This window comes from Mastigoproctus giganteus, chromosome 9, assembly GCF_048544385.1.
Source record: "Mastigoproctus giganteus isolate SK-2022 chromosome 9, ASM4854438v1, whole genome shotgun sequence".
Taxonomy (NCBI): domain Eukaryota; kingdom Metazoa; phylum Arthropoda; class Arachnida; order Uropygi; family Thelyphonidae; genus Mastigoproctus; species Mastigoproctus giganteus.
In genome coordinates, this window is record NC_143583.1 from 18,191,468 (window position 1) to 18,215,358 (window position 23,891).

The following is a 23,891-nucleotide window of genomic DNA, read 5'->3' on the forward strand; positions in this document are numbered from 1 at the left end:
TAAGATGATTATCCCCATGGTTAGGCCACATCTTGAGCATTGTATACAGGTCTGGAAGCCCCACTCTAGGAAGGACATAGATCTGCTGGAACGAATGCAAGGAAGGGAAACCACATTGGTGTAGGGAACAAACGGGTGCTCATACCAAGAACGACTTCAGTTTCTGCAAATTAGAGTGCCTGGGGACTAGCCACCTGCGAGAGAGCTGATTGTGGTGTTTAAGGCTTTGAATCGATTGAGTAAGCTGAATGTGTATGGCATTCTTCCTCTTGTTGAGACAACACACACATGAGGAGATATAAATTCAAGTTGAGGAAGAATGGTTGCAGGATAGATGTATGGAAGCTTGCCTTCGGTCAGCGAGTAGTTGATTGCTGGAACAGGCTACCATTTGGTATGTGGAAGTGGGCGGTTTGAATAAATTCAAGGAAAAACTAGAGAAATTCTTGGATGGCATGGATGCGTGTACTGCGTAGGATTTTTTTTTTTTTTTTTTTTTGCTAATGCTATAGAAGCTTGCTTTCTTACATCACTTGCCACTACTACTATCACTTGTCCATTCCCAACTAAAGAAGATTGTGGAGATAAACAGGCTATTAAATGCCAGTGTAGGTTTATCTACAATAATCCTACGTTCTGTTTTCATACGAAAAATAACTCTGAAACACTCCAATGATATTCAGACTACGCAGTGTATTTCTTTTTTTGGTACATAGTGGCATAGTGGCATAGTGTTTTGTGAAAGGCGCCACCTGTGGTTTCCCACATCTGCACCATGGTACTTTGTGAAGAAGTACAGAATCTCTGTAAAAGCCAGAAAAAGTGTAATGTCTGGTTTCTGTCAGAGTAGTGTTATGTTTTGTTGTTGTGTCTCTGGCTGCTTGGCCGCAGAGCCCCTAGTGGGACCCCACGTTGCCCGCCACCACCACTGGGAGGTGAGCCAGGCTGCCCATTATACTCTGGCTGGCCTTTGCCAGGGTTGCCTAAGCTTCCTGACAAAGGTCAAGTGAAAAAAAAAAATAAATAAATAAAAATAAATAAATAAATAAAATAAAAAAAAATAATAATACAAAAAAAAAAAAGATAATAATAAAAAATAAAAAATAAAAAAGTGGGGGGGGAGAAAACAGAGCAGGAGTACGAGTTAGAAGGAATAGAAAGAGGGAAAGGAGGACGGACTGAAGTTAAGGAGCATCCGCTCTTTGTGAGGTGAAAATAGGGATCTGGGGGTGGGAGTTAAAGTAGCAGGGGACAGGTGCCCCTGCATGATCACCAGAGGCCAATGGACTCTGTATCCCGCACTCAGAAGTTCTCCAGAGTGCCACCAATCCCGCACCAGAACGGTGCCGGCTGATCCTACCCTATAAGGGGTTTGCAGCAGTATCCCGCACTCGATGAGTGCCAGCAGTCCCGCACCAGAATGGTACCAGCAGTGTTCCTACCCTTAAAGGATTTGTAAGTTGTCAAGGCAGTGTCCTCTAGCAGAGAAGGAGCTAACCCACGCCAGTCTGATTCAGGCCTTGGGCAGCATGATCCAATGTTGTTCTCATTTCAGCAATCTTGGCTAGCCTCAGTGCGAAGATTTCCTGCGCATACACAGTTAGTGCCCTGTATGTGTTTTCATCGAGCAGCAGCGAGGACTCTTGGTTTCGTGGATTCCTTTGAATTGCGGTAGCAAACTTGATTCTACTGTTGTCATAGGCAGGGCACTCATACATGAGATGCCCCCAGGACTCTTCTTCTCCACAATGGCACCGCGGGTCTCTTTCAATCCCCATAGCTGTGAGTTTCTGACGGAAGGGGCCGTGTCCAGTGATAATAAACGTCATGTGCAGACCAGGTGAGAACCAGGGAGGGGCTATTGGGTGAGTATGGTTTATAGTTGGGAGGAATCGCCTCGTGATGTCTCCTTTCTGCGTGGTTTCCCAGCTCTGTTGCCATATCGCTTGTAGGTGTTGGGTGATTCTCCTCTTCTCTATCTTGGGGTCATTTGCAAGATCCAGCTGGAGATTTACTATTTCAGCTGGTGTTCCTTTCCTAAGGTGGTAATATAGGCCTCGCCTGACTACTTCTAGGTAGAGTGGCTGACAACCTGTTAGAACTTGCAAGGCAGGGGTGCTAACAGTGCGGCACGCCCTACTAATTGATAGCAGCATGAACCTTTGAATTGTATCCAGCTTCTGTTTGTTTTTTGTTAGTGTAGCTTGTCTATACCAGGTGGAGGCACCATAGCAAACAATCGGGACAAATACTGCTTTGTATATGAGGGTCAGAGCTTTGTGCTTCAAGCCCCAGTCGGATCTGCTCACCCTCCTGATCATGGCGGCATACTTCCGGATTTTGGTGGCTAGATATTTCAGGTGGTTATGGAAAGTAAGACCAGAGTCAATGTAAATACCTAAGTATTTAACCTCTGTGTACAGTCGGATGGGGGTGAAGTTTAATTTCATCGTAGGTGGTCTTCTAATTTGTAGTCTGCCCTTGAGGAGAATGGATTTTGTTTTTTCTGCCGAGATGGTAAGGTTGTGCAAGGCTGCCCAGTTCTGGAACTTCACAAGCGCCGCATTTGCAATAATTTCCAAGGACGACCTAGTGTCCGCACGCACCAACAGGACAAGGTCGTCCGCAAAGGCCAAGGGCTCAGCCCCCCCAAGGTCCAAGCCCAGGAACTCGTCCAAGACAATAGACCAGAGGAAAGGGCCAAGCACAGAGCCCTGCGGACAACCCCGGTGTATGAATCTGGTAACTGTCTGATATTTGTTAGTAACTCGTACTTTTCTGTTGGTTAGATAAGACTTCAAACTGTTATATAGATTTTTAGAAACATTTGAGTGCCGAAGTCTCCGAAGAACGCTGGGCCACCACAGGCGGTCGAAAGCTCCAGCAAAGTCCACCAATATAGCAAGAGAGTACTTGAAAGCTGAGTGCGTTGCTTGGGTGATTAGATTGTTGACAGCGTCTTCAGTGCTGCAGCCTTTTTTAAAGCCATATTGTTTTTCTGAGGAGAGTTGGTGTTCCTCGTAGCAGGCAGAAAGTCGAAACAAGAGTAGACGCTCCAGTAGTTTGGCCATCACGGAGAGTAAGGCAATCGGGCGATATGAGGCTGGGTTCTGTGGTGACTTGTCCGAGTTTTTCAGTATTAGTTTTAAGGTTGCAGTCTTCCATGAAGCTGGGAAGGTGCCCTCTGCCAGGCACTTATTCTGTAGGCTTAGAAGTATAGCTGGACAGGCCTCAGCGAATTTTTTGAGAACTTCTACTTCCAGCAGGTCTGCACCTGGTGTTTTTCCATCTTTCATCTTGTTAATTGCCAGGTCCATCTCAAAGCCGGTGAACGGGGGCTCCACCGTTGCTGTGTGGTATTCTAAATTCTGGTTGATAATTTCTTGTTGCTGTTGCGTCAAGGGTGCCTCTTCAACAGGGTAAATGGTATCAAGAATGTTATTTATAGTGTCCTCCCAGGTATAGGTGGAAGTACCGTCTATTTTCAGTGTTGTATCAAGCACCTCACCACGTGGTAATTTATTAGTTACAATTTTGAAAACGATGCCCCAGGGGTTCTCATTTCCGGAGATAGACACCAGAGTTTGCCACGACTGCTTTTTGTTTTTGCGAATTTCTTTAGTATATTCATTTCTGACTGTGCGGTAAGCTTCCCTGGCTGCCGTAATCTCTTGGGAGGACATCGTCGCCCTTGCCCGCTGGAACATTTTCCTAGCATGGTGGACCCTTCTTCTTAGATCGTCTAGCTGGTGGTTCCACCAAGGGACAGCATACCTGTAGGGCCTTCTGCGTGGGATGGAAAGGTCGCAGACGCTTCTGATAGTAGCGGTAATGCTTTTTACACAGTCATCCGGAGTTAGTGTGTCAAAGAGTGGAATATCTTCAGGGAGTCTCGTTGACAGTTCTGTTCGAAAGCGCTCCCAGTCAGCCTTCTTGACGTTATAACGTATCACATCTCTGGGGACTGGAGGGGTACGTTCCAGAGAGCGAACCAGGGAGAATGAAATCGCTCTGTGGTCCGACGTAGTCCAGGATTCTTGAACAGTCCATCTGGCGAGCTTGACAGCAATATCTGGAGTCGCCGCTGTAACGTCAATGTTGCTTTCCCAGAGGGGGCCGCTGTAGGTGTGGAGATGACCAGGGCGGTTTATAACTTGAAGTCCTGTTGTGAGGAAGAAATCTTCAAGTCGTGCACCATTCCTATGAGCAGACCTGTCAGGTGTGTGACTGTGCCAAAGCACAGATCGGCAGTTTGCGTCCATGGCTATTAGCAACCGCCCCTCTGAAAGAAGTTGGAGAGCTGTCTGGATAGTTGAGATTGCTGGGGCAATATCTTCTCCAGGATGGGTATATAAGGACAACAAGAAGAGCGGGCCCAGCGGAGTTATAATTTGTGCGCAAGCACTGTTTGCAGTACAGAGTGGCGTTATCTTGGTGGTAGTGATATCTGGATTTTTGACTATTATTGCAGCCCAAGGGTTCTCTGTTGTGCAATAAACTGTTTTGTATGTTGCAGGATACCCAGTAACCACTCCCGACCGGACATAGGGTTCTTGAAGTAAGACCACATCTATTTGATTTTCCTCTATTTTTACTTTTAGCTGGTCGGCTACCCCCCCTAGCTCTCTGTGCATTTTGTTGGACAATTCTTATTTCTTTGTAGTTATTGGTTAATGGGGCTCTATCCATAGTTGATTCTCATTTGGTACAGACTTTTAGCTTTTAGGTATACTGGACAGTTTCCATCCCTGATTGAGTGCTGATGGGGCGCCTTGGCCACCTTACAGTTGGCACAGGTTGGTGGTTGATCTTTTGCTGGGCAGTCCCTGTATCCATGCCCTTTTTGGGCACAGTGGCCACACGTCGACTCTCGCTGGTTGCATGTGTGCGAAGTGTGGCCAAAGCGAAGACATTTATAGCATTTGGGGACAGGAATATGTTCTTTAAATCTGTGGCTTCCCCAGCCAATGAAAATACGGCTCTGCGTTCCTAGGATTTGCCACGCTCTAGTAGAGAGATGGATTACCCAGTTTACGTTAGAGTGAGTTTTTGATTTAGTCTTGTATTTTGGAGAGACGTCATCTTCTTCTGCGTTTTCATGTAAGTGCAGGCTGAGGTTTTTACTGTAAATATCTTCTGCAAGTTCTTCAGGAGTGACGTCCTGATCTACGTCAAACACTACGATTGAAGGCCCTTTTTTCTTGGGAACTTCTGCCTTTAGTCCAAACTTGGTCATATTGGCATTGTTAAGGATAGTTTGTGCCTCCTCCCTGGTGTCTGTTTCTATCACCACACCTGGGTGCCTGGTCTTCCGGATACTCCTAATCTTGACAGTCTTCATTTGCTCCTTTAGATTAGCTGTCAGGGTCTCTTTGACGGCTTCACTAGTGTCAAGCTGCGCATCCTCTACCGGTTTAATCAAAACGATGTGCGATTCTGGCTTTCGTTTTGTCCTCTTGGTCTGGGAAATGTCAGGTTTGTTAGGCGCAACAGGCGCGCCATTTCTCAAAGCCCCTGCAAAGGTTGGGGGGCGTTGTTGCATTTTATTTCCCCTTTCCTGCGAAAGAACTTCCAGTTTGGATTGTAGTCGTTCATGTTCAATATGGAGATTTAGGATTACCGTCTCCATTTTGCTGAAGATGGTGAGAATGTCAGTGCGGATAGCAGCAGTGACTCTGTTGGATTTCTTGCCCAAATATTCATCAAGTGTCCCTCTAATAGCAATGACTTGGTCCACAGGGGTTCCTGATAGTGGGGGACTCTGAGTAAGGGGAAAGGCTCGGGTATTATTATCCTCGTGGTCGGAATCACTTGTCGATTCGTTTTCTCGGTCGTCTGGATTTTCCTTTGCTGGTTGCGAGTCTGTCGCAGATTTTCTTCTACACCTCTTCTTTAGTTTTAATTTTGAAGATTTGGTTGTCTCTTCATTTGTAACCGGCGCTTCATTTCTTGAGCGGATAGGATAGTCAGACCGCTGCCGGTCAATAACCTCGATATCTGCGTCACTCATAGTGAAGTGTGGGAATTTTTGGGGTGGGGCAGTCAGTTGACAATTCTGCAGTCTAAGTACAAGTTGGTAGAGTTTGAGGGAGAACAATAGCGTTTAAGTCGGACAAGCGCGCTGCAATGAAATGGGATAAAAACAGGTGGTCGCGGGTGGGAAACTATTTCCGAAGGCAGTATAGTGCGACCAAGGCTTAGGCCGCAAGCAGTAAAAGCAGCATGACCTTTGCAATTAGCTTTATATATGTTAACCCGTCGTTTCCCAGCAGTGACCTTCAGCCGGTCAGATAATGGCAGCAGTTCGCTTCGGCTTTAGCAAGATCGTTCATATACAAATTAAAATTTAAAGTTACTTATCTGCTATAAGTCCGGTACCTCCATAACCCGTATGGTTGAAAAGCTTTTGGCGTCCACTACACGATGATATCCATCAGATCAAGTAACAAACTAGATTTAATCACTAAATTTAAATCACTTTAGGGAGCACAATTTACTATCAACTCGTACTACCGGCCACCTAGCGGCAATCTCTTTTTTTGGTACATTCCAACCGGCTTGGAATATGCAGTACACTCTTTAAATACACTATATAGCATCGCTTCATTGACTTTCAACTCTAAATAGAGTGCGCTGATGCAGTTAAGGTCTGAGAATATAAACCTTCTGATGATAATACTATAACCAAAAAGATCATACTAGTTTGTCCAGGAATGTATTGGACTTTTCTTTTCTGCGACGGAACAAAGTCGAGAACGGGTGATATAATAACGTAGTTTTCTCACATGACGATTAGTTTTTGAATGTCTACGAGGAAGAATGCGTCGTTGTCAAGATCTTTCTGACTTTTAAAATGGAATTTTGGGATAAAGACGTGCAGTTGCCAATATCTCGATAACAGCCAACGTGGTTAACTATCCCCGTTCTGTGGTATCACAAACTACCGTGACTTGCTCAACAATGTTCAAACAACCAGCCAAAGGTAAAGAGTGGGATATCCACGTGTGGTCGACGCCTTTGGTGAGCATGGTGCGTTTCATCGCTTCGACACTGGATCACCGACATCTTGCGTTCTTTCGCTTTGTCGCACCGACATATGGAAATTTGTTGTCTAATCGGATTAATCCCGTTTTCAGTTCAATCATGCTGATGGCTTATCCGCATTTGAAGATAGCGACATGAGATCATGGCACCTGGATGTACACCTGTTGGATGTACACCATGGCACCTGTTAGTGTTGTTGATTCATTGTAGGTTATATGCGGTGGTGTTATGATTTGGGGACTGTTTTCGTGGAGTGCCCTGGGTATTTCGAACACCATTAATCAATGGCTCCTTGGGAAAGTCTACCTTTCTAACGTCCCCAACCAAGAACATCCCTTCATGATTTCCGTTTATCCAGACAACTCCGGCGTCTACACGTTTTCATGTCTATAGACATGCAAACGTGTCAAGTCACAAGGCCAGGAAAGTTGCTAATTGGTTTCACGAACGTAACAATGAATTCGCCGTCTTCCAATGACCGGCCAACTCACCGATCTCAACCCAAATGAGTATGTTTGGGACCTACTAGAAAAGGATTTAATGCTACGACCATCCACATAACAATCTGCGGCATTACTGGACACATTTTATCATGCATGGGTAGCACTACCACAGGACACACTGCAATATCTTTTGGAATCCACGCCAAGATGTGTACGGGCTACATTACGGGCAAAAGGCACAAGCCATTGGATAGGTGTTGCTAATGGAAAGCCATCTTAGTGTGCATCCGCCTAATTGCATTCAGTATGCTGTTGGTGCACTTCATCATTTTTGATCGAAAGAAATTAAGATTTTAAATCCCCATTTCGCCTAAGATTCATTAAGAATTAAAGAATCTATATATTTATCAGTTTTTAATTTTGATTTTAACTAGAATTTAAGAGAAGCGAAAGGGGAATCGGTTACCCTTAGTATGTAACTATAGTCAGATAATTAAGTGCCAGTGGACAGTCGGATTAGTTGCAATATCACTTTCTAGGATGTACCACATGTAATCTCATTTCTATACCTGCGTGCATTTAGGGTCCGTTTCTGACAATGTTGGGATCTGTACTGCCACAGAGACGAATACAGCTTCAATCCACCTACACAGAATTGACTATGTTGCTGAATGTACACAGGATTGTTTCCGGTTTCTCTTTCAAGAAGAGATGAAAGGATCCGACGAGAACCGACTGCAGACTGCATCTGGACTCATATGTGAAGCGTTCACGCCGCCAGTTCTCATCAATCCAATTACATTATTCAAATCCACACCCGTCTGGCCGTCAAGTTCTCCGTGACAGTATAGTGGCTTCGCCACTTTTTACTCGTTTGGAGGGGTTTCGTTCGATTACCGTCTATGAGTGGGGAATTTCTAAAGTCATCAATCGAGGCTGTAGTTGGCCGATCTTAGGCAAAAGGAGTAGAGCGTATCTCGTGAGTTATTTCGCATATTCAGCCTACACAACATGGAAATTGGCCTTTGAAAATACACTTGCACAGATATAAAATACAACGGCGTAACATGGTATGAGTTTTTAATGCGTCTAAAACCACAACAACTGGCTGTACGATTCCGACATCTCCATGGTTCACACACCATAGGTGTCACACAAATCCCGTACCCGTACTGACCCTTTAACTTAATCCATCCAAGAGCGAAATTGAGAGAGAAAAAAAAATTACCTCGTCTTCTTTGATGGATTGCATCCCTGCCGCGGACGTCTGCAAATGGTCTGGGTTTCGTCGAAACTGTTTCACAGCCTGCTGATAACATTGTGTTTCAGAACAAGCCATAGCGCAATTTGGGGGCCCTCGTGGGTTAGCACAGTTGGTAGAACCGCCGTTCTGCTCACACTGGGTAGAAAAGCCCTGAGTTCGAGTCCCGTCGATGACAGGAGGACTTTTTACGGGCATGTCTCACAACGTGGCTCAGTTAGTCGGTCTCAGGCGAGGGTGGTATGGTTTTTCTCCCGGCAACTGTGGTTTTTCGTTCAGCAAACAGAAAATTTCCCCATTTAATAAGAATCATTGTTAAATGAGGAAATATAAATTCATAATATATTGCGTATATATTAATAACATAAATATACATATTATATAATACATAATATAATTATATTTATTTTAAACAGGCAGTTCTAATGAAATTCCTTCAGGTGTCTCAGCTAGTTTGCAAATATCTGGTTCTGACCTATCACTCTCCAGAATCTGTGTGACATGCCAATATACGCTAAAATATCAGCTAGGGAGGAATTATAGAATGTCTCTTAGAGGGCAGCGGTAAATCCGTTCGGAGAACACCTAAGCTAACCTATTAATTAAATGATACAATAAGAAAATAGAACACATAAATCTAAGTTTTCTGATAATAGTGAACTTGAAACTGTTATTAACTTGGTTAAAATTATGAACGACGTTATTAAATCAATTTTTATCTTGCGAATAATGAATAGTAACTGAAAACATTACCCTTTTGATGACAAACAATAGGAGTAAGAATTAATATCCTGTTGATAAAGGACAATAGTTGGGAAATTAGAGAAAATCAATAAGCAAGCCATAACAGCAATTGCGGCCTGTTGGCAGTGGCCATTATGAACAAATTAGTGGCTTCCCATTGCTAAATTTGAATTCTCTCTTTGCGGAATGCAACCTAACTAAGGAGTTCATTAGATAATGCGATATTTCTTGGAACATTAAGCAAAAATGATGGCCATTTTCTTAATTTTTGCCCGATTAAAGTGCGCCGGTCCCAATTCTTGGTACTCCATCGATAACCCTGAGAAAGTTAAAAAATGGTAATATCGCACTATCAGCTTAACGAGCCTCATTCTTTAATCTCCGGTACGTTGTATCTCTCCAACCACATTAAAACTTCATTAATTTTGCTGGAAGGGTATATTTATAAAAGCCTAGGCGACGTTATTACCTCGAATCTGTTTCTTTTTATGGCTTGCTATAAAAATTAAATTTTATAGCACACTAATGCACTTGTCGAAGTCTGGCCTGACGCCCACTAAGTGGGCATTTTAATATTTGAATATTTCCTTTCGTACTGCAGTGTCAACACACAGATCTGTTTATTGTATTTGATGAAACGATCGGCGAAAAAACACTGGCTAATTTGATCACGTTTATTTGCCTTTCGCTGTTAATTAGTGAGAATTGTTCGAAGATCCATTCCATTAGTGTAAAAGTATTCACGTTATTAAGATGTTAAAAGTTTTTTATCCGGGGGAGGGGAGAGTGCCATTATGCAAAAGTAACTGTTAAGAAGATATTAATTTCTTTTTAATGTCTGGAGATATTTTTTGGGAGTCTGTAATGATCTGGTAATTTTACCAAAAAACAAAAAATCCTTTTTCTTTTCGAATTATACATCATAGCTTTTGACGTGTACTTGCAGCATTTTAATTTTATGAATATTTCATTACTTTGTGTTCAATAAATGTATACTTTCAACTCCATGGAGTCAAAACTGATATTAACCAAGCAATATCGCTATGCGGTCACCATGGAAACATTGGAAATCTACATTAAAACTTCAAGAGGCAAGAACGCGAATTGCAGTTTGCCACAGTGGCACGAACTAAATAACAAAAAATCGATAATCCAACAATTTCGTAGGGTAATCATAAAAAATAAATAAATAAATAAGCTGCAATACGCTAAATATTTGAATAACTAAGCCAACAACGGTGATTAAAAAATCAACTTTTTCACGCGCTAAACAATTGATTTAATAGGCCAACAATGATGTTTAAAAAACATCAAGTTTATCACGCGCTAAACAATTAATTTAATAAGCCAACAATGGTGATTAAAAAACCAACTTTTTTCACGTGCTAAACAATTGATTTAATAGGCCAACAATTGGTATGGTAATCATATAATGCAGTTTTTCCACGCGCTAAACAAATTGATAAGCCAAAATTTTATATGACAGTAATAGAAAACAAATTAATTGTACAGCAATCATTAAAATATATTGCAAGAATCATTATCAAAGTCGGGCCAAAAATGACAAGAATCTAAGAAAAAGCTACATGAATTATTAGCTTTTGTTTTCTTTTTCAATGAAATATCCGAAATCAATAACGAATAATCATCATGTTAGCAGTGCTTACCAGATCGCATTTGTCAGAATCATCACGAGAAAGTGACAAGTGGTTATTATATCACCAATTGAAGAAGATTTCACAGTTTTTGACGTGAAAGTGTCTCTTTTTTTCTGAAAATATTTTTTAATATTTTATTTCTTAAGCGCTGAAGAATGTGTGCATGTAAATGCGTGAATATTGGTAAACTTTTCTTGCAGAGAGAGAGTTCAGATATTATTAGCTTCTTTTCTTTTTATTTATATATAGTTTTTATTTTTTTTTTCTATAAGACAGAATTTAGTTGGTCGGTAATGGATGCAGTAGATGAAATATTACTTCTTCCTGTCGCTTATTTTTACAGTGTGCTTCTATAAAAAAGACTTTATCGGCTTTTCTGTCACTGTATTTGCCCCCAAAGACGTGAAGCGAATGCGCTGGTTTTGTGTTTATGTGTAATTTTACCGAGTAAATGTAAATATTTGATTAAAAGTTTCAAACTTGATGTCTTCGCCTTCGAGGCTATAAATAAAAATTGTTCCTGTCATTTCGTGTTGCGCTTTCCTTTCAATTTAAGGCAGGCTCGACAACTTTCTCTTGAGCAGAGAGACAGGTTAGAAATTTCCTTCTGTTTGCCGAAGTTTTAATCAAAGACGTAATATTAAATTTTGTTACAAAAATATGAACATTTGACGTTGGATCTCCTTCGGCATGCAAGTGGGAAAATATCTCGCTTCATTGCTTCTAAAGGATCTATTAAATCGTCACATTGTGTACTTAGGACGCAAAAGGAATACGAAGTAAATGGATAAAACGAATAATCCATCTGTTGGTGTAGAAATACAAAACAAATGTGAATGTATAGAAAACCTCCAGAACAAACTTAACCTATATTTTCTATACCTTGGAAGAAGAAAAAAAACAAAAAGATTTACTCGCCGCGAGTGACTGATTTGGAGTGTTTCTTGTTATTTCTACCATCTCAATAGTGTCTACAGCCTTGTACGTGCTGCATGTTTCAAAGTTCGTGGCCCGAGAATGAAAGGATAGTGTTAAAAGTTTGAAAACTTAATGTATAGCACTTCAAATAGTAGCCCAAAAAGTTTCGTGCAGTTTATATAAGGTCTTTTTCAATTACTTTAATTAAATGAAGAAGATAGACAATATTAGTCGCCGTACAGTCGTGCACTATTTAGAAAAAGGGACTAACGCCAAAAGCAATTCATGAGGATATGGTTGTAACATTGAAAGGAGGATGCTCCTGCCTATTTCATGGTTGAGAAGTAGGCAGCAGAATTTAAACGAGGGAGGAAGAGCCTGGAAGATAAACCACGCTGTGGAAGACATGCAACACCCATCATCCAGAAGTTGTTGACAGTCTGCAGGATCTGGTAATGATTGATCGGAGAGTAACAGTTCGGTACATTGCCAGTGCCAGAGGCATCTGATTTGTGTTATGTGTGTACCACATAACATTTTTCTAACTACGAAAAAGGTGTCAGTATGGTGGGTACCAAAGTCGTTGACAAAGTTGTTGATCAAAAACGCACAAAAGTTATGAAGTAAAGGAAACATTTGTATCGTTTTCAAGCGGATCCAGTAAATTGTCGCAGGGTTTGTGACAGTGGATGAAATGTGAGTCCAGCCCTTTCAGCCAAAGACAAAAGAGCATTCCAAACAGTAGAAACACGGATCTTCTACCTTTCAAAGAAAGCCAAGTTGATTCCTTCTACTGGCTACTGGCAAAGTGATGGCATTGGGTTTTTGAGATGCTAGTGGATTACCTTCAGATAGATCGGACAGTCACACGGGCATATTACGTAGACTTTGTGAGGCGTTTGCGTGAAAACATCAACGACAAACACGAAAAAAACTTTGCAAAGGGGGACTTGTTCCACTAGGACAAATCATCTGCTAACAAGTCCGTCATTGTCATGGCTGTACCACGAACATTTCAAACGCCCTTCGTGTCATTCTGACATTTATCAAGATGATAAATCCAAGTTCATCCTTGGCATTAATGTACTTGAAACAAAGTTCCTGCATTGAATGTTTGTGTAGAAGCTTTAAAAAATGTATGGTTATATATCTTAAGACCTGATTACAGTTTCAGATCAAAGATCAAAATTGAAACTTCACTTGGTAGAACGCCGACACAAATTCATTAATTGTTGGGGGAAGGGTGTTGTGAGTCAATAGTAGACCGTAGCAGGATTTCATGTTGTTGTTAAAGGTTTCGCACTGTCAGAGCAGTCTCGAAGACAAGCAACGCGACAGAAAACATCTAGGATGTTTTCTGTCGTCATCAGCCGTCATCATTACTACCATTTTGGAAAAGTTTCCGGGAGAAAAAACTACTCTACCCTAACCTGAGACCAACTAACTCAGCCACGTTGTGAAAAAGACCCATAAAATTTCCTCCCTTCATCGACGGGATTCGAACTCAGGTCTTTTCCACCCGGTGTGGGGAGGACTGCGATCCTACACATGTGCTCCCCACGAGAGCGGAAGATCAGTAAGTGGAGAGTGATAAACAAAATTTCTTCGTCAGAAATTACTCCTGAAACTTCATCGGAAACAGCTACAGTGGTTGAAAGCTGAAATAGTCGTGGTCCATGACAACTCAAGGCCACATCATAGTCTGCACAGCTTGTTTGTACCGAATACAAGTAGGAAGCACTACCTCATTCCCTTGCGGCACCCATTACATAAAGATACATATTCGTGACAGCGGTGTAGTGAATGGCGACAGTGGTCTTTGAAGCAGTAAAAGCATGTAATGTGGTTTAACAAATCCCATTTTACAATATTTAATATCAGTGGGTATATACGGTATTTGGGGAAGCCACACAAAATAATGAATCTAGAGGATAATACATCCTGTTCTCAGTCAACGCGTGTGACGGTGGTGTTCTATATGGCCAATTCCAAACAGAGCATTACTGCTGTCATTGCCGATAGGGAAAGACCAATTGGTGTCTTCAACCTCTAATAGACGTTATTTGGTCATTTTCTTTCAATTTATTTTGAATATTTTTTTTTCAAAATTGACATCTGGCAAAGCCTTTTGGGGAAGGATTAATTTTTCACAGCAGAAAAAGAAATTAAACAAAAGTGATTAAATTTTCAAAACATTAAACTAAATATCGGTCATTCCAAGGTGAAAAGTATTGCTGAACAGTGTACTATACATTGCCTTTTTATTTTACGAAGAAGGGATATCCTGTGATTAAAATGGTATCCTGTCGGAAATATTAAACAAAAAAAAATGTTTTATGGTGTTGATCTGATTTATATCTAGGCTAGAAATGGTTCCTAAAAGGCTTATTCGGTTGAGAAACGCAATTTACTGTGCATGTTTATACAGCCAGAAAGTGACATGTGTATAAATGGAAAGCAAAGCACGAAATGCGAATGCACAGACCGCAAGTTAGTTGAAGGAATAGAAAAGAAAGCAGCACCGCAGAGAACAAAAAATCAGTCTGGTAACGCCCCTGCTCAGAAAAAGAAAGAATAAGAAGATCGATCATCGCGTGTTGAGAACAACTGCACAGAGTGATCAGCTGGTCGCCACCCACATCATGTTTAGAATTCGGAAAGTCTTTGTGCAGGCATTTCCACAACTAGTGAACTTGAAGAAAGAGTCTGTCAAGTTAATTTTCTAATTATGATTATTTGCAGCTTTATTAATTAGAAATTCCAACTGAGGAAAAAGAAGTCCAAGATTATATGCACACAGACTGAAATCATTTAAAATGCACTGTTTTTCAACTCTCTGATAAGCTTTTGGCGATCCCTTTTTTCGGCTGGACCAAAATTGAAGAACGTTTCGCAAGACAGCGTAGAGTCTTGGCGCTTCCAGCATCTCTTATGAATCTAACGTACACTATATGCCAAAAGTATTTGGATACTCCTGAAATTTCAAGCTAGAAGTAAGTAAAGTATAGTAGATTCGTCCAGCTCTTGAGTTGAACGACTTCGAATGAGTGGTCATCATACACACACTGGGAAAAAAAATTAGATGCCTTTATTCATAATGTGGTAGGGCCGCTGTTTTCCTCGCTTATAGCTCGTACACGTCCTGGTGTAGATTCCATTAAGTGTCCAAGGGAGTCTAGCTCCAGAATGTATTTGTTAGAAAGAGTAATTCAGCGAATCCGAACTACTCTTTCCAACAAATCCCAGACATTCTCAAATAGATTCAGATCCGAAGAATTAGGCGGCAACCAGGGTAGATATCAGAAATCTTGGGATATTCCTTGGACCATACAGATACAATTTTTGCATGGTGGATAGTTGCATTATCGTCTTAATAGAGTCCATCATAAACCGGGCAAAAATGAAGCATTGCAGGGTGAAATTGGTCCGACACGTCAGAAAAATATTCACTGGAAAGAATGCGACCTTCTAACGGTATGATCGGACCCAATACTTACCAATATAACATACCCCACAAGATACCACCTCCAGCCGCTTCAGTGGTGGACATGAGACAGTCGAGATGCATGGTTTAAAGAGGTTCACGCTACCATTGGCGAAAAGAAATATGTAAATCAAGACCTTGTCAGACCACATAATCTTTTTTTTTTTTTCAGTGGTCCACAGTCTTGGCGTTGGTGGGAGTTGAAAAATCACAACTCCCACCGCATAGTTCTGTTGGAAATGTTATACTGCACAGCCTATATTGAGTTGGATAATATACTTGTCAAATTATTAGTACTATATGGTCGTGCTGGAGTATAAACATTTTATTTATTTAATTTTTTTGTTGTTTTGGAGCTACATTTTAAGAAAAAGATATTAGAATGTGCCGTAGTTCTGCCAACAGGATAAAGTTCGTTCGCCAAATCTGACTGGATGGAGAGTCAACAAACGATTAACCCATTCCTTCGTCTTCCTCGACCATAACAGAGATTCGAGTGGAGAGGCGTCCTGGAGAAACTTATCGATTTCGTGGCTGAGAAGAGAGATCATTACGCAGAACATTATAGGGTTGATTGGACATTCTACTCTCGCTGGTAACCTACGTGTGCTTTAACGGCTATTCGCATTTAAACAACCCCCCGGTTTTTTCCCCATTATTTAATGCGTAATTTAACTCGTTTTAATGACAGAATCAGTGGCTTCTTCGAGGCAATGGTTGTAGACTTTATAATTTCCATTACACAAAGTAGGCAAAATCATTACTGTTCCAAGGCTGAAAATAACGAATGTGCATAAGAGGATTATGTTGCGAACTATCTACGTATAAACAGGATACGGTGGATAGGGGAAGGTAGTTAAGGGATTAAAGAATTTCCTACACAGAATACCGAAGGGGAAAAAAATCCTGAAGAAATATTTCAGATAACAAGATCAGTGTTTAGAAAAATCTGTCTTAAGTTCGGTTGCATCTTAAAGATAAGACAGAATCACCACGTGGATAATTGCTAACCATCTTTCTTCATCTCTGTTCAATCCTGAAATTATTCTGCGCCACCAAGTAGAATGGAAACAATTCAAAGGCAGGATTTCTTTTATTTAAAAGAGGCATAAAAAATCCAATTATCTAAACAGTCTGAGAGCATAACATGGCTTTAGGGAACACAAATTTCCAATTTGTGTCTACTCTCATTGCCTCGTGATACTATTCTTGTCGGTACTAATACAAGTTTTGTGCGTTTGTGATTATTTCTGTTTAACTGTCTTGGATCACGGTTCGGTAGTGGTTGGCTGCATCAGCTGAATGAGGAGTGTGACGATTTTATTCCGAACTGTTCTTTGAAGTTTCCTGAGGGGAAGGGGGGGCCATGAAGCGTTTATTTCCAGTTCCTATCCTTGATTGTTCCAGTTTCAGTCGAAAACCATAAAAATTGTACAATATATTCTGAGTATTTTAGTTTATTTTATTAAAGAGGGCTGTTGTAAAAGTAGTGGTAACAACAATTAGAAAAACGAACTAAGCCCAGTGGTCAACGCTGAAGGGTATATCCTATGGAGGGTATATACTACAAAGGGCATTTAGTATTAGCAATGGCCATGGTGCAAGTAAGCTCCACCAGCAAAAAAATATATATAATAATACAATACAATACAAATTTATAAATAATAATAATAATAATAATAATAATAATAAATAATAATAATAAATAACAATAATAATAAAATAACAAAAAAATAATAATAATTAAAAAATAATTAATAAATAAGAGAAAAGGAAATGAACAACCTAAGCGTTTCTCTCCTCGCGTAGGTAATTATACCGCTGACCTTTGAATTTCCCCAAACTGTCAACCTCTACCACCCACTTATGTAACTTATTCCAGTAATTTATAACTTGCTGAATAAAATAAAACTTTCTGCAATCCAGTCTAAACAACTCCCTCCGTAACTTGAAATTATGTCCCCTAGTTCTAGAATCATTTATAACCGTGAAAATTTCTCATCATTCATTTTGCTTATGCCTCTCAGAGCCTTAAACACCTCAATCAAGTCTCCTCTAAGGTGACTAGTTTCTATGCACTGAAATCCACGTATTCGAAGTCTTTCCTCATATGGACGCCCTTTTGCCGATCTCACCAGGCGAGTTAGCCGTCTTTGGACCATTTCAAGAAGAACAATGTCTTTCTTTAGGTGCGGTCTCCATATTTGAACACAGTATTCCAAGTGTGGTCTAACAATAGCCTTATATAATGGGATTACGACGTCCTTATCTCTATTAGCAACTGTTCGATACATCATCGATAAAACACCATGGGCCTTCTTTGCAACCTCTCTACAATACTCAGAGAACTTAAAGCCGGACCGTATCGTAACATCCAAGTTCCTTTCCTCCACTAGTGGCTTTAGTTCAACTCCGCCAAGTGTATAAGTTATTTTGGGGTTACTGTTCCCCAAGTGCAATACCTTATACTTTGCTGGATTAAAGCATAGCTGCCATATTTCTGACCATTGAAGTCTATCTAGGTCATTCTGAGCTCTGCTTGGCGTCGATCATTAACTACTCTACCAATCTTTACATCATCTGCAAATTTAGACATCAAGCCCTCTATCCCTTCATCGATGTCATTTATGAAAATCAAAAACAACAGTGGTCCTAATACTGATTCTTGGGGAACCCCACTTCTTACATGAACCCAATATGAGAATAACCATTTATCACAACAACCCTCTGCCTCCTGCCCTGTGAATCAACCTGTTCCAGCTTATAAAGTAACCGCTCATGTGGGACTGAGTCAAATGCTTAGCTGAAATCCAAATAAACAATGTCGAAATTATTCCCAAAGTCCAGTTCTTGAGTGACCCTGTCAAAATAGCTAACCAGATTAGTTAAACAAAATTTTCCCTTTACGAAACCATGCTGAGTATCCTTCGGAATTCCATTTCTATCTAAGTGATCCAAAATTCCACCCTTAATCATGATTTTCCCTACTGCTTTAAGTTAGTCTGACCGGCCGGTAATTTCCCACTTCACTCTTAGAACCGTCTTTACGTATTGAAGATACATTGGCACTTTTCCAATCGAAAGAAATCACTCCCGAGCTAGTAATGCTCTCATAATTAGCGTCAATGGTTCAATGCGCTAACTTGCCGCCTCCTTTAAGATTATAGGGTATATGCCATCAACCACAGGAGCCTTACTGGCCTGTAGGCTCAGAAGGTTTTTCATTAAATAAACGTGTGAAATTTGAACATCATTATTTACATTTTTTCCAACTTCACTCCCAGAATTTCCCATTGTCCCCAAAAGGTTTTTCTTCTGTAAATATCGATGCAAAATAACTGTTGAGTTCATTTGCAACTTCAGCTGGGGTATCTAATACTATCACAAGTCCCTTACATAAGGGTCCGATCTGGTTTTATCTTTTCTTCTTTGCATTTATCTTTGTGAAGAATTTCTTGTTCCCCCCTCCCCCCAACTTTGCTCTCTTTGCCGGCGATTTCTCATAATCTGCCATTTTCCAGCCTAACCTTTTCTGTAGCACTATTACAGATCAATTTGTAACTGTTATAGCTTCAGTACTTTTTATTTCTCTGTAACTTTTCCATGCCGTCTTCTTCTGCTCAAGAAATTTCGCAACTTGGAATCATAATCTTCACAATCACCTGGTCTGTAGATTACTCCCACTCTGATTATACCTTTGATTCCAACTATTCCACACCACACAGATTCTATACTAGCATGCGAAACGTCTGAATCCGGGAAGGCTTTCGTCGCACTCAGGGTGCTTTTGATAAGATGCATGGCCCATCACCCCTTCTATCTTCCCTATCCTCCCTGAATACATTGTACATACCTTACTGAAACTCATCATCCCCTAATTCCGGTGGCACCACGTCTCCGTAAGCCCTAATATGTCAGCGTTACTTTTCCTAACCAGCAGCTCGAATTCACTCATTTTATTGACGACACTTCTGACATTACTGTACAAACAATTACGACTTAGTGTTCTTGTATAGTTAACTACCCTGACACACCCTTTAAAGTTATTTAAGTTCGTTCCCTGGTATTAGCTGCCCTCTCATTTGAAACGTTTCTGCCCTCAGAACATCTTGCTAATATGATTTGTTGCGGTAACAAACAAATACTCTTGAGGTAAGTCCAAGACTCAATTTGACCAATACTATCAGATAAATGAGTATCTATATTACCTTTGTCTCCCCAAACTAGCAACTTTCCCTGAACCTTTAAAGTATCCTCGATAATACTGGCATAAACTCTTGCACCACCTTTGTGTAAATGTTTCCGGCTCTACAAAACAGATTCCTTCTACCTACAAGTGCGGGCCAAGCTAATAGAAATTTCCCCCCAAAAGCCTTGCAGAGTCCTTCAAGTCTTGAGTTAATCCACAAGGCTTTCAGCATATAATCCCTCCTATCGTGCCTGGGCAGAATTGCAGACACATTGTGACATTGTGACTTAATTCGCGACATTTCTTCTGCATGATCCTATATTTGTCTAACAAATTGTTAGATCGCGCATGCTTAATGTCATTAGTCTCCACAAGAATAAAAATATTCTCTTTCTCCTCCTTAAAATATGACAATCTGTTGGTGACATCATTAATAGTTGCTCCTGGTAGACATCCCTGGTTCTAGTCCACCTATCTTTAATACAAAAAATATTTTTCGTTTTCTTGACAGTGGAATCTCCTAATAGAACTAAGTCTTTTCTAACCAGAATAGTTTGCATCTGGTTATTCTGTTCTGGGGGTCCGAATCGGGAGTGCATCACTTGGTATATTGCTAGAGTCTTGAGTCCCTGATGAGCTGCCAGATACATTATTCTCGAGGGCTAGCACCCGTTTTTTCAGTGACTCAAATAGTTCTAGCAATGAACCAAATTGTAACTTAAGTTCGGTGCACTCCGTACAACGGTGACAAAGAAAAGAATCTCCAAGTGAGCTAGGATTATATACTATGTCGACCTTGGAATACATGCCACAGGTTCTCAAGAGATAAAATCATGACTCACCCGGGAATCGCCATCGGCTATTTCCGTATGAGTTATGGTACCCTCTGATGAAGTTTTCAAGGCTGATCTTGAAATAAATGTGCCCAACATACCCTGATGTAATGTTTCTGTCTTCTAACTTTTCCACTGATGCAGGTATTCTCCAAGGTTCACTTCTTTGTCTCACTCTTTTCCTCTTGTATAATAATGACCTTCTTCTTCTATCCATAGTTTTGCTGATGATAGCCCATTGCATTCCACCTTCCAGTTTTAGAAATTTCCCTGAAAAACAGATTCAACTTCTTGATTATCCAGTACCAATTCCTTAAATGCTCCACGTAATTCTCCAATGGGGCAAAGATAACTTTGATGATTTCAATCCTTCTAAAACTCAAACCTGCCTTATATCTCGCAGAAAGGATTTTATGTTCCTTTGCTTATCTTTGATGACACTTCGATTTCGAGGCAAGATCATATATCTGTATTCGGGATTAGCCTGACTTCTAATCTCTCTTTACATAAGCACATCACAAATATTGCTTCCTCTGCATCTGAAAAACTTGGTTTTCTCTTTCGCTCTCGGCGTTACTTTTCTTCCAAACAGCTGTACAGATCGATAGAATATTATTCCCACATCTGGGGCGGTGCCCCTAAAACCTCTCTCAGGCTTCTTGATTCCATTCAGAAGAGGGCAGTTAGGTTAATTAATGACTCATCTCTAACAGCGTCTCTCCACTCTCTGTCTCATAGACGTACTGTTTCTGCTGCATGCCTCTTCTACAGACACTTCCATGGGCACTGTTCTTCTGAATTGGCTTCTATAATTCCCACTCTCTCCTCCAAAGTAGTCTGAACACGTCTCGCACCCAGTCAACATCCTTTTACTGTCCGTCTTCAAACTTACACAACAAACTTTTCTTCTTCATCATTTATTCATTCAACTTCCGTTTTCTCGGAACAACCTTCCTTCATACGTATTTCCTGAAAATTACAATCTACAGAAGTTCAAGTCTAATGTCAACAAATACATTCTTTTGTCTTCTCAACCTCCAAACCCATGCATGGTACGAATTAGGTTCTAATACCTCTCGTGTTTATGGTTTGTTTTCATAAAAAAGCAAAACAACTGTTGATCAGGTAAATGAGCCAATGTAAGTTAATCATCATGACATGAAACTGTGCACGAGAGGGCCAGAAAAATTGACATTAGTGTCAGTAGCATCCACATTTTATTACTGATCCAACTTTTTTTTATTAAAAAGTGTGTGCTCTGTAAGTATGAAAGGGACACGAGTTTGTATAGAACATGTGGTCACACTCACCGAAAAAGATTCACCCCTTGCTCAAAGCAGTAAAGACAATATTCAGATGATTCGTTTTTGATCGACATGAATTGATACTGATCATCTGGTTGCGCCATGATACCACAGTCAGTGTCCAGTGCCACAGAAAAACAGTAGAACCGTTAGAACGGACCAAATGACAAGCAACTGGGCAGGTTAATTCACGATACGACCGGCCCACATAGCGCTTTCATAAATCGCAACAGTCGTGCTGCAACACCCAGGTTACAGCCTCGACCTGTCTCTCCAAGACTACATATAAATATTCCTATAAACAATAAATTTATTGTCCTCCAGATACTGAGAACAGCCTAAGTTTATCTCTCGATGTCAAGACGTGTCTCGAATAGAGTACTCCATCACAATCTCTTAAAGTACACGAGGACACATACACAAGAAGTCTTTTTTTTTTTTTAAAGAGAATGATGCTGACCCAAAGACTATAATCAAATCTAGGGATGGCGCATAAATGTAACTTGTAGCCACCAGAGACTTCTTCCACAGAACTTTCTGCCTATAAATTTTATAGGCCGTCAGCAGCATCTAAATAATTCTGCCCATCTGTTGCAGCCTAATCTTAATGAGGTCAACTAGACCGACGGATCCACATATAGGTAAGTGTTTCACCTTCTTCTCTTGGAATTACCACTAATATTAAGGTACTAACATCATGAAACTTTAAGGTATTCGAGCTGTCTGACATTTCTGTCTTCTGAATGGGTTGGAAGAAGCTACGGGAGGTTGTTTTGTTATTCTGCAAGTAATCTATACCTTCCGTATAGACTACTTGCGGAATACAGAAACGCAGAAGTTGGGTGGCGAGTTCTCTATGGTCTTCTCACAGACAAGGAAAAGACATATAAAAGAACAACTGGAAAGAGGCAGTGCTCTCGTGGAACTATGATATCTTCTCGGGCAAGAAGGATTATCTCGGATTTCCTTACGACCTCTCTCCGATTCTCTCAAGGGAAATCAATGAAGTGTTTGTCTGGCTGCAAGAGAATCTCGTATAAGTAGCAGTTTTAGCTACATCCAATGTTAATAAACCACCTCGTCTGACGTGAAACACGGTCTTCTTTTTAGAAATAAGATTCACTGTTAACTTGCCTTAAAACGTAAGTAATCAATCAACACATCTTTGGATATTACGAGGGCCGTTTAATAAATTATCTACCTACTTATGAAGGAAATGAGGTGGAGGCAAAAATCTGTTTTTATTTTTCAAGGTAACTCCCCTGAACTTTAGTACATTTGTTCCATTTTGTTGACAAGAGGAAATACCAGACAAATAAAATTCGTTGTCCAATCCATCAAAGATTGCAGAAACAGCAGACTTCAATTCATTATCATCAGCAAAGCAACATCAATGTGCGTTTTTCTTGACGTATCGAAACAGGAAATAGTCACTAGGGGTCAGATCTGGTTGTAAGATGGATGGGTAAGTTCGGTAACATCACAGTCTCTCAAAGCAGTAGCAACAGCACCTGTGCACTGGTATGTTGTCGTGAAGAATCAGCATACCTCTGGAATGTTTACCACGGCGCTTTACCTTTATGACATCCCTTAGGTTGCACAGTAGGGATGAATATGACTCCCCCAGTGACTGTCTGCTTGTGTTCCAGGTAGTGATTGTGCAAAATTCCCTCAGCACCCCAAAAAACAATGACCATAACCTTGCCAGCTGAAGGTTGCGACCAAAATATTTTGGGTGGGGAAGAACCCTTGTGATTCCATTGCATTGATTCTTGCTTGGTGTCAGGATCCTAGTGATGAACCCATATTTCATCAGCCGGAACAATTCTGGAGATGAAAGTTTCAGGATCCCTTCCATTAATCTCTAAATTCTCCTCCCAACACCATACACTGAATTGCTTCTGCACAGGAGTTCAGGAATCTGGGAACCCACCAAATGTTCATGGAGGATATTTTCCTCAGATATGTCACATTCTCTTGAGATTTGGGACACCTTTAAACGTTTGTCATTCA